The following is a 15,501-nucleotide window of genomic DNA, read 5'->3' on the forward strand; positions in this document are numbered from 1 at the left end:
ATCATTTTTACATGCTTTTCTGGAAAATTGAGATCACCTTTCAGATGTTCTAGGCCAATTGGGTCCTGTGTATTCCCTTCTTTTGTGTAAGCCGGTATGTTATCGATGAACTAGAGGTCTGTTTATGTTTACGATAGTGCTGATTTTACTAAGAGACTTTGTTAAGTAAAGTTAAGGAGGGGCCTGTTGGTCTGACACAGTTTTTCGTGCCTGAATAAATAGTGTGTTTACATTTATTAAAGAATGTAAAAGAACATTGTACATTTTTTGGCTGCTGCTTACTTTTTATTTTACAAATATATTTTAATATTGTAATGCAACAATGTAGAAATTGTTTACACTATATTTATCGGTATAAATAAGTATGAAAGCTTATAAGATATTGTATGATGTATTATACTGCTTATAATTAAAGATGAAGAAGTTTGACTATTGTAAAAATTTATTTTATAAATCGGGTTTATCACTTAACTGCTTAAAATAACTGGTTTTTAGTGCATTTTTCATCTATGTTGTCTTTGAACCGTGTGTATTGTGCAATTTATAACATAAAATATTGCTCTTCAGAAGAAATATTCTTTTACAGTTTTACAAAACCACATATTTTTGTTCACGATATACAGATTGTATAATAGTTTTTTTAAAGGTCGGGCACAAAACATAATATGAGACCGCATCTTGCCTGTGTATTAAAAAAATGTTCAAGAATATTTCCTCCAGAGAAAATTTTATGTTATAAATTAGATGTGTGGTACTTCATCTCAAATATAATTTTATGAAAATTAGACTAAAAAAAAAGTTAGTTACTCTGCTTTTTAATTACGGTTGTAAAGAGTAGGGAATTTTTACGAGTATTGTTTATCATTTACTTTTACAAAAATACAGGATTTAAACTGATCTTTGTATACATTTTTTTATGAATTTGTATGGTTCTAAAGGCTTCACCTTTTACTCGGTTGATTTGCTATTTTGCAGACATTTGAGTATCTGCTGATTGTGTTTTTCAGTATAATTTTTAATTTGAAGTTTTTTTTATTACCAAAGGGATTATTCTTGTTAACTGAACATAATGAGCTGCATAATTACAGAAGTTTTTCAGTTATCTCTTAATTTTATTATAATAGTTGTTAAGTAAATATAATAAATTATAAATATTATTTTATAAAAATATGTTTTTATTTTTATACATATTTGTACTCTTTATGAGAATTTTTATTTAAAATTATGACAAAATACATAAATTATTTAAATATGGTGTCTTTTTGTTTACCGATGTGAAATTTATGAATTAAAGCGCTGAATGGAAGATTTTGTGCAAGATCCTAAATTTTGTTGTGTGTACATGTATGCATAAATAGCAGGCAGTATTTTTTCTTCTAATTTTTAAAAGGCAAGTTGAAATAGGCAAGAACACTTTTTTGAAAAAATTTTCCTACTTTGGACCTGTCATCAAACTTTTTCAAAATTTTTTTTTAATTAGTAGTATAATTATAGTTAGATAATACTGTAAAACAGTATTAAATAATTTATAAAAATAAATAATTTTAGGCGGTATTTAGATGAAAAATCTTTAAAAAATAGATTTTTAAAAATATAATATCAGTAACAGTAATACCTTACTACTTGCTTATTATCATATCATTGTGAGAGGTGAATGAAAAAGAAAAACTAACTTAAACGGGACAGGGTTAGATTATAAACCGTATCTTCTTTTAATCTGCAGGTTCTATAACACCTACTGTAGAAGGTTTCAGGGAGTCATCATTATTAATATGGTAATCTGTCCTGAGGCTCCCTCGCACACCATGTACGTTTCCATTCTCCTTTATTCCCAGGTAAACTTTTAAGATCCTAATAGCTTTTTATCAATAATTTTTATTTTTTCTCACTCTCGCACCTTCTATTGATTGATTCTTCTAGTACAGTTTTCATCAACCCTTTCTGATAATATGTCTAACCCAATCGGCTTTCCTATTTTGAATTCTTCTTAGCAAGCGTCTGTTCTCTTTCAATATCCGCATTACTTCTTAATTTTCAACTCTGCTTAATTTTTTTCAACCTCCTGTGATCGTATTTCAAATGCATCTGACATACTTTGTTTCTTCTTCGCATTTCATACCCGTACCAAAGTACACTCTAGACGTAACATTTCAAGGGGATGCTTCTTCATCTTAATGAAGGTAATGAACTGTTTCTTTCTACTCATTGCTGTTCTGTTTTTTTATTTTTTCACTTTTGCAATCTATTAACCTCCTATCCTACTGCTTGCACTGTTAGTACTCTGAATAAGTTTTATGTCTACAGTCATCGTTTTGTTATCTCATATGCTTATTACTTTTATTTGGTGATCGTTTGTTTTCATATATTCTATCAGATCTTTTAATTTTAAAATGTCCTTTCCTTATAACCAAGTATAATCTATGGAACTTTACAATTTATTCTTCTCTTTTCTTCTACATCGACCCTAATATTATTTTAGAACCTTATTTATTATATCTTCAACATACGTGTTAAATGAGGTAGAGTATTGATGGTGCCCTTACCTTACTCTCTCCCTTGGTTAAATCACAAGGTTTGTGATCCCCGCTTTTTACAAATGTTTTCTGATTCGGTTGTAACTCGATGAATAGCATCCTGAAAATTGGAGGGTCTTAAGTAAAGCGATGATGGCTGAAGATTTGTTTAATAAAACTGGTTTCCTTAGATCACATGCTATCAGCATTTATTAATGGCTGTTGAGCGTTTGCCTTTGTTGCCGATTAAAATTGATTAAATTAAAACAACTCAAACTAACAATTCTTGTTGGTGTCAATGTGAATTTACTCGTTGAAGTTTGGTGGTAGGTAAACCGATAATATTCAGAATACTGGTTCAAAAAAACCAGTATTTTGAACACTATATGAAAATACAGTGTATAGATAAAATTTTTGAACTTGTATTTGTTTTTTTTTTTATTGAGCTCTTTTATATCAGTTTAATCAGAATTGCATTTTTTTTTAAGTTTTGATATTAAATTTTACGCATTTATTAGTCGTTTAACAAAGTTTTTGTATTGCAAACTTAAAAAAGGTATTTTTAGACAACAAATTTTTCTGTTTTACGTCGGCTGTTATAAAAACTACTCAAAATATGGTTCTGGAACCTGTTTTATTTAATTTGTCAGGTCAAAAATTTGGTGGCGCTCTATCGCCATCAGGCGCAACAAAGAGAGAATGGCGAGGACGCACAGGTGTGTGCTCTTAGGTGTTGTGTCCGCATACAGGACAGTGTCCTATGCCGCCCTGTGCGTGTTATCGGGTACACCTCCTATTGATCTAATCGCAAAAAAGAGGGTGGAGAGGGCACAAGGCAAGCCAGAACAAGAGGTCAGGGATGCTGTTTATAATATCTGGCAGGAAAGATGGTCGCAGGAAGCTGTGGGTCGATGGACGAGAACCCTCATCCCCAACATCAAGCCATGGTTGTCGAGAAGATTTGATGAGGTTGATCATCACCTATCGCAGTTTTTTACAGGACATGGTTCTTTCAATAACTACCTGCACAAAATAGGCAAGAGAGAAGAGCCAATTTGCAACGAGATAGATGATGCTGAGCACACCTTTTTTGAGTGCAATAGGTGGGACACACTTAGACATAGTAAGGCACTCACAGGTATAACTCCAGAGACAACAATAGAATACATGCTAAGAAGCGAGTCAAACTGGAACAATTTTGCTAGCTTTGTTAGACAAGTTGTTGTACAGAAATACTCCGATGAGAGAAGACAAGGTGTTGGCTAGAATAGGACTGGGTGGACAGCCTTGCTGGTGAGGTCTAGCATGCTGCGGTGTGTTGGCACTGATGAGCCACCAAGGACTCCACGGGTAACAGTCAGATAACAGCACACTGAATACTGAAGGGACCCGGCGCCGCGTCGCGGCGAACTGGGTCTGGCGTGGTGTCCCAAAAGGGCAATATTAATGAAGAACTCTCAAAAAGAGCTAACCGGTAGGCCGACCTGCCATGCCGGTATATAGCCGGTAGGTGGGGAGGCCTATTTGAGTTTAAAGACACTCCCCTGGGCGGCGTAATACCAACAAGTCGGTCCGGCCTAGGGGAGCTGAGAGAAAAAAAAAAAGGTCAAAAATCATAAGAAACAATCAAGTTTACCCAATTTGGGTTCCTAGAATTTCAGTATAGTTTTATTTCACTCTGCCCAGTAATCGGAGCGAAATTTTACGCTCGCCCTAACTCGAAAACAAAGCGTTTCCGGACCCACGTTTACACGAACGGTTTTCGTTATTTGCGTTAGTAGAATGAGCTCAGATAGTGCTGGTAACACTACGTGAATCACTATAGAACACGAGATAAACGCACTACATTTGTAGACCAAATTAAAATTACCGAAGAGGTAAAATAAAAATATACAAACATCGTAAATATGATAGAAAATATTTTGTCGGCGCATAACAGGAAAGAGGCTTTAGTTTAAACCTAAGCAGAACGGTAATATTCATAAAAACTTTTATGCTCGCATTAGTATGCGTTTTGAATCATGATGTACACGATGTACTATTTAGTACATGATGTTTTAGTAAACGGACAGAAGGGTCATCTAAACGCTCTTTAGTTGGACGCCGACAAGTGAAATCTTTAAAGTATAAATTTTCATACGATATTATTTACTAACAAAAACGAGTTTATTAAAATTAGTTTTTTTTTTTTTTAAAGTAGTAGGTAATCTTGAAAGAAAAAATGAAAAATTCTATTTTGTTTACGAGCAATATAAATTCAGTTATCGTTCGGCAACAAATATCGATTAAAACGAAATTATTTAAGCCGACGTTTCAGAAAAATTGTAACGAAACCAAAAAATGTAACGTCTGAAAAAACGTAAGAAATTATTAAAAATATTAAATGATTATTCTTTCCATATTTCTCTACGTAAGTTTACAGCGCTTAAAAGTTTAATAATCTAATCGTTGAATTGGTTATTACAGATTTTAACGGTTACGGCTGGTAATTTGAATCTTTGAGGTTAAATCTACTGAAGAATAAGTAAGTTTTCGGCTATAACGCGTACTGAACCGGTTTTATTAATCGAGTCAAGTAACTGATGCGATTATGTATATCGGTCGATTTAATGAAAGTAATCGAGATATACGCCCGCTTATTAAGAGTAATTATTTTTGTACCGGTAATCTTTTGAGGAGAGGTGATTCGGCATCCTTGTTTCCGTTCGTTTACTGTTACTTTTGATAATCGACTATTTCCGAACCATCTTATTCGTTCATTTATTTATTTTTTCGCTTCGATTTTTATAATTGTAATATATTACAGTATTATTATCGGGGTTTCTTTCAGTCGTATCTCTCTGTCTTATCTTATTAACCTTTTGAGAAATCGTTATAGTTATTAATTTATTCCATCGGTTTTAACTCCTGCTTATACACTCGTTTTTCTTCTTGTCTTCATTTTTTCTTCTTCTCTTTCACCGGAACGCTTGTACGTATGCGCTTCACCTTAAAGCCCTTCGTGATGGATTTTTGCATTTTTTCATTCCGTTGTTTTATATTGTGATACTACTCTTTTTTGTATGCGTTTCGTTTCTAGTAAGTTATTTATGTAATTTTTCAAACGTCTGGTGTTCTGTTATTGTACATTATAAATAATGCTTTGTTCGCTAAATTCTACCTTTTCTCTTGGGAGAACATCATTCGATGATGAAATCGCTTAATCCGTATAGAATAAGTAGTTTAAAATATTATTATCATCCTTCTAGTAAACTTCGTTGCCGATAGGGGATTAGATTACAGTTGGACATTTACTTTTTTTGACCGGTACGGGTTACATTTAATGGAATCTCTTTCATCTTATAAGGGAAAAGGTAAATTTTTTCCACACCGCTTTGTGTGGAATCGCAAGCTAATATTTTTTCGCAGAGACGATTTTCAAATATATTCGTAGCGGCTTTGTGCTGTGGCTACGGTTATGTTCGGTCGGTTTTATTCAGTAAATGATTACAGCTCAGTGTTATGAGCGCCCGATCTCTACATTTTTCTGTCCGTGTACAAACAATATGTTGATATCGGAGTAATGTATACGTTGATATTGAAGAATTCTAGACTTTCATCGACTGTGAACGTTCACCTTGTTACGAGAAACGTATTCGGGTACATTTATTCACCGATCTATCGATAACAAATTAAAATTACAAAAAGACTGATGATATCGACAAGTGCCACGTTATTGGTCCATGTCCAGGCATCAGGAAGCCTGTCGTCTTAGTATCTTATACCACTCTGTATTCTTATCGACCGGCAACGGTCGTAGATGTCTGTGTTATATCAGTTGTATACAGGTATGTAACCCGAACCCACCGGGTTGGTCCAGTGGTGAACGCGTCTTCGCAAATCAGCTGATTTCGAAGTCGAGAGTTACAATGTTCAAATCCTAGTAAAGATTACTTTTATACGGATTTAAATACTAGATCGCGGATACCGGTGTTCTTTGGAAGTTGAGTTTCAATTAACCACATATCTCAGAAATGGTCGACCTGAGACTGTACAAGACTACACCTATACATATCTATCGCTTATAACATATCTTCATGATTTTAGGTTTGTAGTTTCTTTCTAAACGCATCGCAAAAGAGCTAGCTTTACTGAACAATCTGTACCTTTTGAGGTGTTTTTTATGTAGTCAACTATCGATGCGATTCAGTGTAAAAAAACTGGTTTTCAATGCTTAAAGTTAGCATACATTCAAAAATCATGATTTTTTTCTGTCATAATTGTATTCTAAAACTACACTTCAAACTGTGGAAGTTGTTATAAGTATTTCGGGTCGGACCAAGAGGTAAAATTCAGTCCTCTGGCTCGTGGAGTATGAGGTAAACCATATAAAGAACATCTGGGGACGAGGGTATTATATAGGAACGCTTGGCTGTAAATAAGAGTAGTCACACTCGGTCCATTCTGTACTGGATGGACAAAGTGAAATAGAAACAAAGTGAATTCCGCTTCACCGTTATGCTTTATGTGCTCATTTATGAATGCCGTGTTTACATGTTATCGTGACATTCTTGTAGACATTTTATTAAGATTTATTGAATATTCACTACAGATATTAATTTACCGGTGTAGTATATCCAAAACAATATCTCTAACATTTATGTACGAGATCCTTTGATTTACGCGGTTAATTCATCCCTGAAAATTGTCGCGTAAATTAAAACCACATAAATCAAAACTGTTTTCTTAAAAAATGTATACTGTACAGTATAGTATCTGTACGTGTACATGTTTAGTAGACTAAATTCGTAGTTCTTTTTGAAGGTAGAAGACAGAATTTTTAGACAATTTGGTTAAACGTGTTTAATTAATAGAATATAAATCGAATCCAGTACAGTAAGTATGATTTCATACAGTGCAGTATTATTAAAAAAATAGTTACCTTAAAATAAACGTATATAGGCCTAAATATAATAAGGAATATTAAAAAAAAAACTTGTGATTTAGTTCAGCTTTAATTTCTTGAAATAACTGTCCAGTTTACTCTGCTTTACTGATAGTCACGACTGTTCTAAACATCATCTTGTAGCATTTCGTATCACCCAACAGTCCATTCATAACTTATGTACTTCGTTCTTGATCAGGATCATTTTCAGTTACATAATCACAAAATTTTTCGATGTATCCTAATGCCTCTTATAATTCTTTTACTGTTAATTGTGACTGAGAAATGAAGGATGAGGTTGAAGGTTCACCACTGTCGATTTTTGATGACCCTGATTTAGAAATCGGGGTCACTGCTACTCGAATTGTCATCTAGCTGCTCATTTGGCGACTCGGCTAGTGCTAATAAGTGTTCGTTTTCTAAAAGTTATTTACTTCTTCCACAAGTTCATTTATATCTTCAGCATTGACTTCGAGCCCTACACTGCTGGCAGGTTGAACAACTTCATTTTTAATAGTAGCTGTAATTCCTTGTCCATTATCATCGAATGCAGTTTGATCTTGTTCATCATCTTGATACAGCTTGTGCCATACTCCACGAAGCGTACTCTCTGATTTCTTTCTAAGCTTCGCCAATATTGCGTGAAGGATGTTATATTTTTTCCAGAACGTTTGCAAATCATAAATCTGTCATTGCTTGAACTGTTAGTCGCAGAAACCACCTGAGAAAATGTTTTTTTTTTAGATAGTAAGTCTTGAATGTGGCTATCAGTCCTTGATCACATAGCTGTATCAATGATGTATTTGCAGTCATGTAAACGACTTTTACATATTAATTGCTTCCAATTCCTCGGAGCTGGATGTCCAGGAGCGTTATCGAGCAGTAGAACGACTTTATGTGCAATATTGTTTCTTGTGCAAAAATCTTTTGCACAAGGCTAAAACAATTCTTAAACCGGTTAGAAAAAATTCGCTTCGCTACCCGTGCTTTTTGGTTGAATGTCCAATACACGGGAAGAGATTGTTTGTTAATTCCTTTAAAAGCATGGGGATTTTCTGAGTGATATACAAGCAACGGTTTTAGTTTACAGTTTCCCTTCGCGTTTCCTCCAAGTAAAAGTATGAATCGATCTTTAGATGCTTTAAAACCGGTAATACGGCGTTCTTCTTTTGCGATAAAAGTACGTTTACGCATCTTTTTCCAAAAAATCGCCATTTCGTCTAAATTAAATAGCTGCTGTGACTTGTATACCCATTCTTTCATGATAATCTGTAGACTTATTTTTTGAATTTGCACTGGCTGCTTCATCTTGAATCAAAATATTATGCAGGTTTGAACGTTTTTTAAAATTTTCAAACCATCTTTTGTTTGGATCGAGTGAGTTTGTATCTGCAGCATGGTATTTAGGTCTAATAGTTCTTGTAAACTTAACGCTCTTTCGCGAATGATAATAGTTTTACGGGAATACGACGTTGAGTACAATCTTGTATGGAAATGTTCAATAGTTTATCAAGTTCAACCGTTATAGGAGATCGTAAATAAGATATTCGTAAAGCCTGAAGAGGAGCAATGTTTTTTTCACCAATCATAATTGTATTCTTATTTTTAATTATTGAACGAACTGTTGATTCGACAAGGCTAAGATGATTTGCGATATCAATATTACGTAAACCATTATCATGCTTTTTTATCACCTCCAACCTTGTCTCACGAGTGATAATTTTCCTTTTCTTTCCCGTTCGTTTATGGTTAGACATGGTTAATAAAAACACGAAATATATAAAATAAAAAGGTAATACGTTAATAATTCACTGTAAGATCCTAAAATATCTCGCACAATAAATTACAAATATTGTACATACTGTAGCCTTGTATCACGCCTTGAACACAAACTGATCATATTTATATACTGCAGAGTAATATCACGTAAGACAGAATAACACAACATATTCTCTGAACAGCTAATGGCTGACCGAGTGTGGTCATTAAAATGTTTATAAACCAAACCAATCCACTTCATTATTACCAACCTAACACACTTTAGTATGCATTATTGAAAGGGAAACCTATTTCATTGTTTATTGCATTACATGTGTATGTAAGTCCATGTGTATAGTTGTTTACAGACAAAGCAACGCTACAATTTGTTTTTTGGATGAAACGTACATTTTTAGTTAGCATTTTTCGACAAAGTCGTGGTCTGATGGTATTGTCGAGGGACTTCACGTATCGATTAGTAAAGGTGACCGTTTAATAGTAATTCATGCTGGAGGAGAAATCGCTTTTATTCCGAACGCATTACTAACTTGGAATGCCGGTTCGAAAAGTGGCGACTACCATGACAACATGAATACAGACGATTTCATGAAATGGGCTCGTGAAAAATTGATTCCAAATCTTCCACGAATGTCAGTAGTAGTTGTTGATAACGCCCCTTATCAAAATACAGATATTGATAAAGCGGCAAATTCTAACTCCAGAAGAAAAGATATGACCGATTGGCTGAAGAAAACCCATATTCCGTATAGTTCAAGAATGCTGAAACCACAGTTACGTGAATTAGTAAAGTTACATAAAACTAAAGTACAAAAATATCACTTGGATGAACTTTTGAAAAAACATGGGCATCGTGTTCTTAGACTCCCACTGTACCATCCTGATTTGAATCCGATCAAGATGGTATGGTCAGCCGTAAAAAGATACGTGGCGAGTCATAACATTTTATTTCACAAATGTTGGAAAATTAACTACGGAGAAAATTAATTCCATGAATGAAGATGGCTGGAAACCCTATTATGAAAAAGTAAAAAAGTATTGAAAAAAGTATGAAAAACTGGAACCACTGATAGATGAAATGACAGAACGTTGTATTATATGCGTAGACTCTGATAATGAAAGTGACAGTGATAGTGATTTGTTTAGCGAGGATGGTGAACTTGCTAGAAGCTCGAATTAAATGCATGAAGAAAATTCAAGTAAGCTTTTTTTTATTATTTAAAATTAATAATTTAGTACAAGTAAAGCTTATAAAAGGATTAATTACGTTTTGTTTATAATTATTAAATGTAAGTATGATAGTTATTACCGCGTACAATATGATAATAAATAATACTTGATATTTTCAGGCCGAGTAGTAATACGCAGCCTGCTCGTGACGTCACAAGCTCGTACGTTGGCTGGGCTTATATTGCTACCGAAAAACCTTTTAAAGAATTCTTTCAGGAATATTATTTTATACCTTGCATACAGTAATTCTGACCGCGCTAATTCGAAACCAGACACGCGTTAAATCAAGGGACAGTGCTATAAAATCAACCATGCAAATTCAAAAACGCGTAAATCAAATCGCATTAAACCAAGGCATTAATATCCCTTGATTTGATTGTATTTCAAAAAGTGAATCGCTTTTCATTATGTATTCTTGATTTTGACTGCTTCGGAGTCTGTGCTACGGAAACACTTTGTTACCCGAGAAGAAAAAAAAAAAAATTTCCTTTTCCTTTTTTGTGTCGTCAGTTGAGATCATACACTTTTACAAAACTGCCTGTGAACTTTATGACAGTTTTTAGTCGTATAGACTAAGTCGATCGATCCTGAGCATGAAAGTTGTTGAAATAAACAAAATATTTGTGTTTTATTTATACGAAGTTTTTTTTTGCAACTTTATGTTTTTTTTTTCGGTTACTCTTGCCTTCTGGAACACCTGTATTGTAAATTTTGCATTCAAAGTATGTATGTATTTTTTAATAATTTATTGTCTTGTTTTACATGCATCATTTTTTTATCTTCTAAAGCTGTAAAATTAGAAATTTTATTCTTTGGTAATCGTATACTTAAATATCTACGATATCTCGTATATCCCTTGCTCGATGAATCCGGTGTTGCAGAGACATTTGATTTTGAATACGAAAAGTTGAAAGTTTAAGATCTGGCGGATGATACCGACTTCTTGATTATGCTTCCTGCTTGCAATTCTATTATCGGGCTCTAATTAACAATAAGTTCTGGTGATCCAGATATGTAATAAGCTGACACACCAGGTTGGTCTAGTGGTGAATGCGTCCCCAAATCAGCTGATTTGGAAGTCGAGAGTTCCAGCGTTCAAGTCCTAGTAAAGTCAGTTATTTTTACACGGATTTGAATACTCGATCGTGGATACCGGTGTTCTTTGGTGGTTGGGTTTCAATTAACCACACATCTCAGGAGCGGTCAAACCGAGACTGTACAAGACTAGACTTCATTTACACTCATACATATCATCCTCATTCATCCTCTGAAGTATTATCTGAACGGAAATTACCGGAGGCTAAACAGGAAAAAGAAAAAAAGAAATGTACATATAAGCTACATTTACAATCGCATTTACTGCATCTATAAATGCAGATTGTAAATCTGCAACTGTATGCAATTGCCTATAGGTCTCGATAAAGCTGTTTTATATATCTAGAAACTTCCGTTATACCATACAAACCTATCGAATTCTGTGCCGTTTTACATCGAAATTAAGAAACAAATTAATAGTAAGTAATTCGCTTTCAGTTTTGAAAGCGTTTGTTTTCCACTGATGTTAGTTGCAGGAACAAATTCATATAGAAATTTCAGTTTCTCATCGTACAAGAACGAAAACAGCGAGCGACCTTCTTGATGTCTTATTCTATATAATTATTAGCTAATGGTTTTTCATTTTTGCAAGTGAAGATCGTAATAAGAAAATGAAGTACTGCATTCATTATATCCTTTTCTGAATCGTAATTTATTATTGTTGATTTTCTGAAACGTTGCTCTGAAGATACTACTTATTCGTCTCGGCTCTTATACGTCGGCCCTGGAACAATATTTGCTTTAATTTTGAAATAATTGTTATATCAAGAATCTAAAATTTTTCACAGCGTATTAAACCCTCGGGTGTATACAGAAGTCATTTTATTAAGAAACTCAAAAAAAAATTATTAAGCCCGGTACGAATTATATTACTATCGCTAAAGTAAACGATATAATAATTTTTGTGATGAAGTAGCGACTGGTGTGTACGTTTTAAAGTGACAGTGATAACAAATTGGAGATAGATACAGATTGTTTGCGGGGTCCCTTGTAATGTTGTAATTTATAGAGTTCTTAAAATTCAACAGTGTATTTAGATCCGTATATATATATATATATATATATATATATATATATATATTATTTCTTAGTTAATGCGTTTTTATTCTATATCTTCTTTGAATTCTAGTTTCTTTGCATTTACAAGAAATTTAATATTTCATACTCGGCCGTATTTTCTTTTGCTTAACCGATCGTGCTACTGATTGCTTGTCTTATATATGGCACGATAAAAATGGATTTTATATGTTTTTTAAAATTCTTCGTTTTCATTAAAGATCATGATGAAACATGTCGACACTATTAAAAATTATTAATGACCAGCTCTCAGATTACATAGAAATTTATTCTTCTGAATTATTTTTTCTGAGTCAATACGCAACTCCTACGTCGTTGGAGTTACTATTTACATTGATATTAATGGTGCTTACTTTAAAAAAGATTAGGGGAATAAGTATGGAATAAAAATATTTTATCCGTATTTAAATATTTGATTTGTCGTATTAGTTTAATGAGAATTATTTGTGTACTTGTAAATTTCATGTTGTTCAGGTGTATTCACATATATTTCACATGTTTTGTATAAAATTTGCACGTTGATGTTAATGTCTTTGTACGTGTGTTTTTTTTTTCTGAAAGGTGATTTGCAAAAGCTGTTTTTGTTTGTAGTGCCTTTATTTTTTGTTTATTTTTCCTGTTTAGCCTCCGGTAACTACCGTTCAGATAATACTTCAGAGGATGAATGAGGATGATATGTATGAGTGTAAATGAAGTGTAGTCTTGTACATTCTCAGTTCGACCATTCCTGAGATGTGTGGTTAATTGAAACCCAACCACCAAAGAACACCGGTATCCACGATCTAGTATTCTTGTTTGTAGTGCCTGTAGATGTTTCTGCTCATGGGTCGATATTTGTCTGGCCTGTAATACTTAGTGCGAACACTACAATTTAATTTGTATACTTCTGGGTCGTTGTATGTTGTCTCAGTCTTTCGTATGAGGCAATCTATTTGTATTTTTGAAAGCGATACGGGAACCTTCTGTACTGAAAATTTCGGCAGTCTTGTACAACTGTCGGTCGATAATTTAATGATATATATTTCCTAACAACATGTGTATTATTATTATTATTATTTGTTTGTATTGCATCGTTTATATAGCTGTTAATCGATGACGGTTGTTTTATAGTATCGATTTCTTCAGTGTAGTTGTCGACCGACTAACATTTATTTATTAATTGATAAGGTATGCGTATGAAAATTGCGTATTTGTACCGTACTAGGCAGTTGCGTGCATCAATTACGGCAGGTTTTCTGTAAATTATAAAAATGTGTTTATTTATTTTGTCTATGGTAAAGTCAAGAAAGTTAAGTGATTTTTTTGTTTGTATTCCGCATTGAAATGTAATTTTGTTTTCAGTTTGTACAAATAAACAAATATGAATGAAAAATGATCAGTTTTCAGTTATTCCGTATGAAGGATTCAGTTGATACTGACGATACGTTTTAATGATTTCAGGATTTTAGGATAAAATAAATTTCAATTAAGAGGTTTTTTCAATATTTTTATTCTGTTATAAGGTAGCTTATGATATTTTACATCTCTACAAAGTGGCATTTTCTATAGCCAATATTACATTTACGTTTATATATATATAATTATATATATATAAAATTATTATGTATATAAAATAATATATATATATATATATATATATATATATATAATTATTATTTAATTATATCATTTATTTTATTTACATTTAAATATTGTTTAATCTGTTTTCTTTCCATACCAAAAATTCATTACTGTACTTCAAGAAGATGATGATACAATTCCTTGTTGATTACTTTCATGATCCATCATAGTTAGTGTTTAATTTGAGTGAATGGTGCATAGTAGTTGAAGAATTGATTGAATAAACCATCGGTATGTGTATTTTTATTTGCTTGTATATAAAAATAACATAGTCTTTTGTATCTACTAATTGTACCTAATTGTACTTCTTTAAACATTTTGTAACTTGTGTGCTAAAACAGTTTGAAAAAATTGTTTAAATTTGTTAATTTCACTAAAACAAATGGTTGGTAAATTATAATGTTTTTATTTTTGCGATGAGAAATTCTGAACACTTACTTGAAATTAAAATCTAGATCCAGGATTTTTACATAAAAATGTGTGTGTGACTATATCATACTAATTAAAAAGATGTAAATATCTTTAAAAAATATTTAAGTGAACAATTAAAAAAAAAAAAAACTAATAAAATATTGTTTTGGATGAAATACTGAGTGTTCTACTTACTTAAATGATGAATCATATCAAGTAAAACTTACGAGCAGGTGAAATCTGGCAGGAATCTGAAAAAAAGTTATAAGGTTAGTTATACTCTTTGTAGCTCATCAGAAATTGATATAAGAATTTTAATCGGTTGACTGCCACGATGTATTTTTGATATCGCGCCGATATCCCTACCATATTAAACTGTACTGCATTGCAGTGACTGGTATTCTCTTTAAAATGACTGGTATTCTATTTAAATGATTTAATTCTGAATAGAGAGCTTAAAATATAACCTAAAAAAATAGCTTTATGAACTCGTTTTTCAAACCTTCTTCCGTCGGAAAATTTTATTAAAACATTTTTTTTTACCAGAAAGGTTTATCGATAAAATGGTAGATGATATCTAAAAGCTCCATAACTAGTTCAATTTTTATTAAGTTCCCAAGTAACTATGAGACTCATAGTAAAGTACTATGAGACTTATTTATAAACCATTAAATCTGTTGAAGTGTTTTTAAATAACTTCAGACAACATATATGGGCCGGACAGAAATATAAGTTTACACAACCTCCATAAACTTACATAACGAAAAACTGGGTGACTACGCAAAACAGCATTTATCGAATAACAAATTGCAATAACCGAACGGTTCAATAACGATAAACAATATCATGCGATAG

The sequence above is a fragment of the Lycorma delicatula genome, chromosome 4 (genome assembly GCF_047948215.1).
Source record: "Lycorma delicatula isolate Av1 chromosome 4, ASM4794821v1, whole genome shotgun sequence".
NCBI classification, from domain to species: Eukaryota; Metazoa; Arthropoda; class Insecta; order Hemiptera; family Fulgoridae; genus Lycorma; species Lycorma delicatula.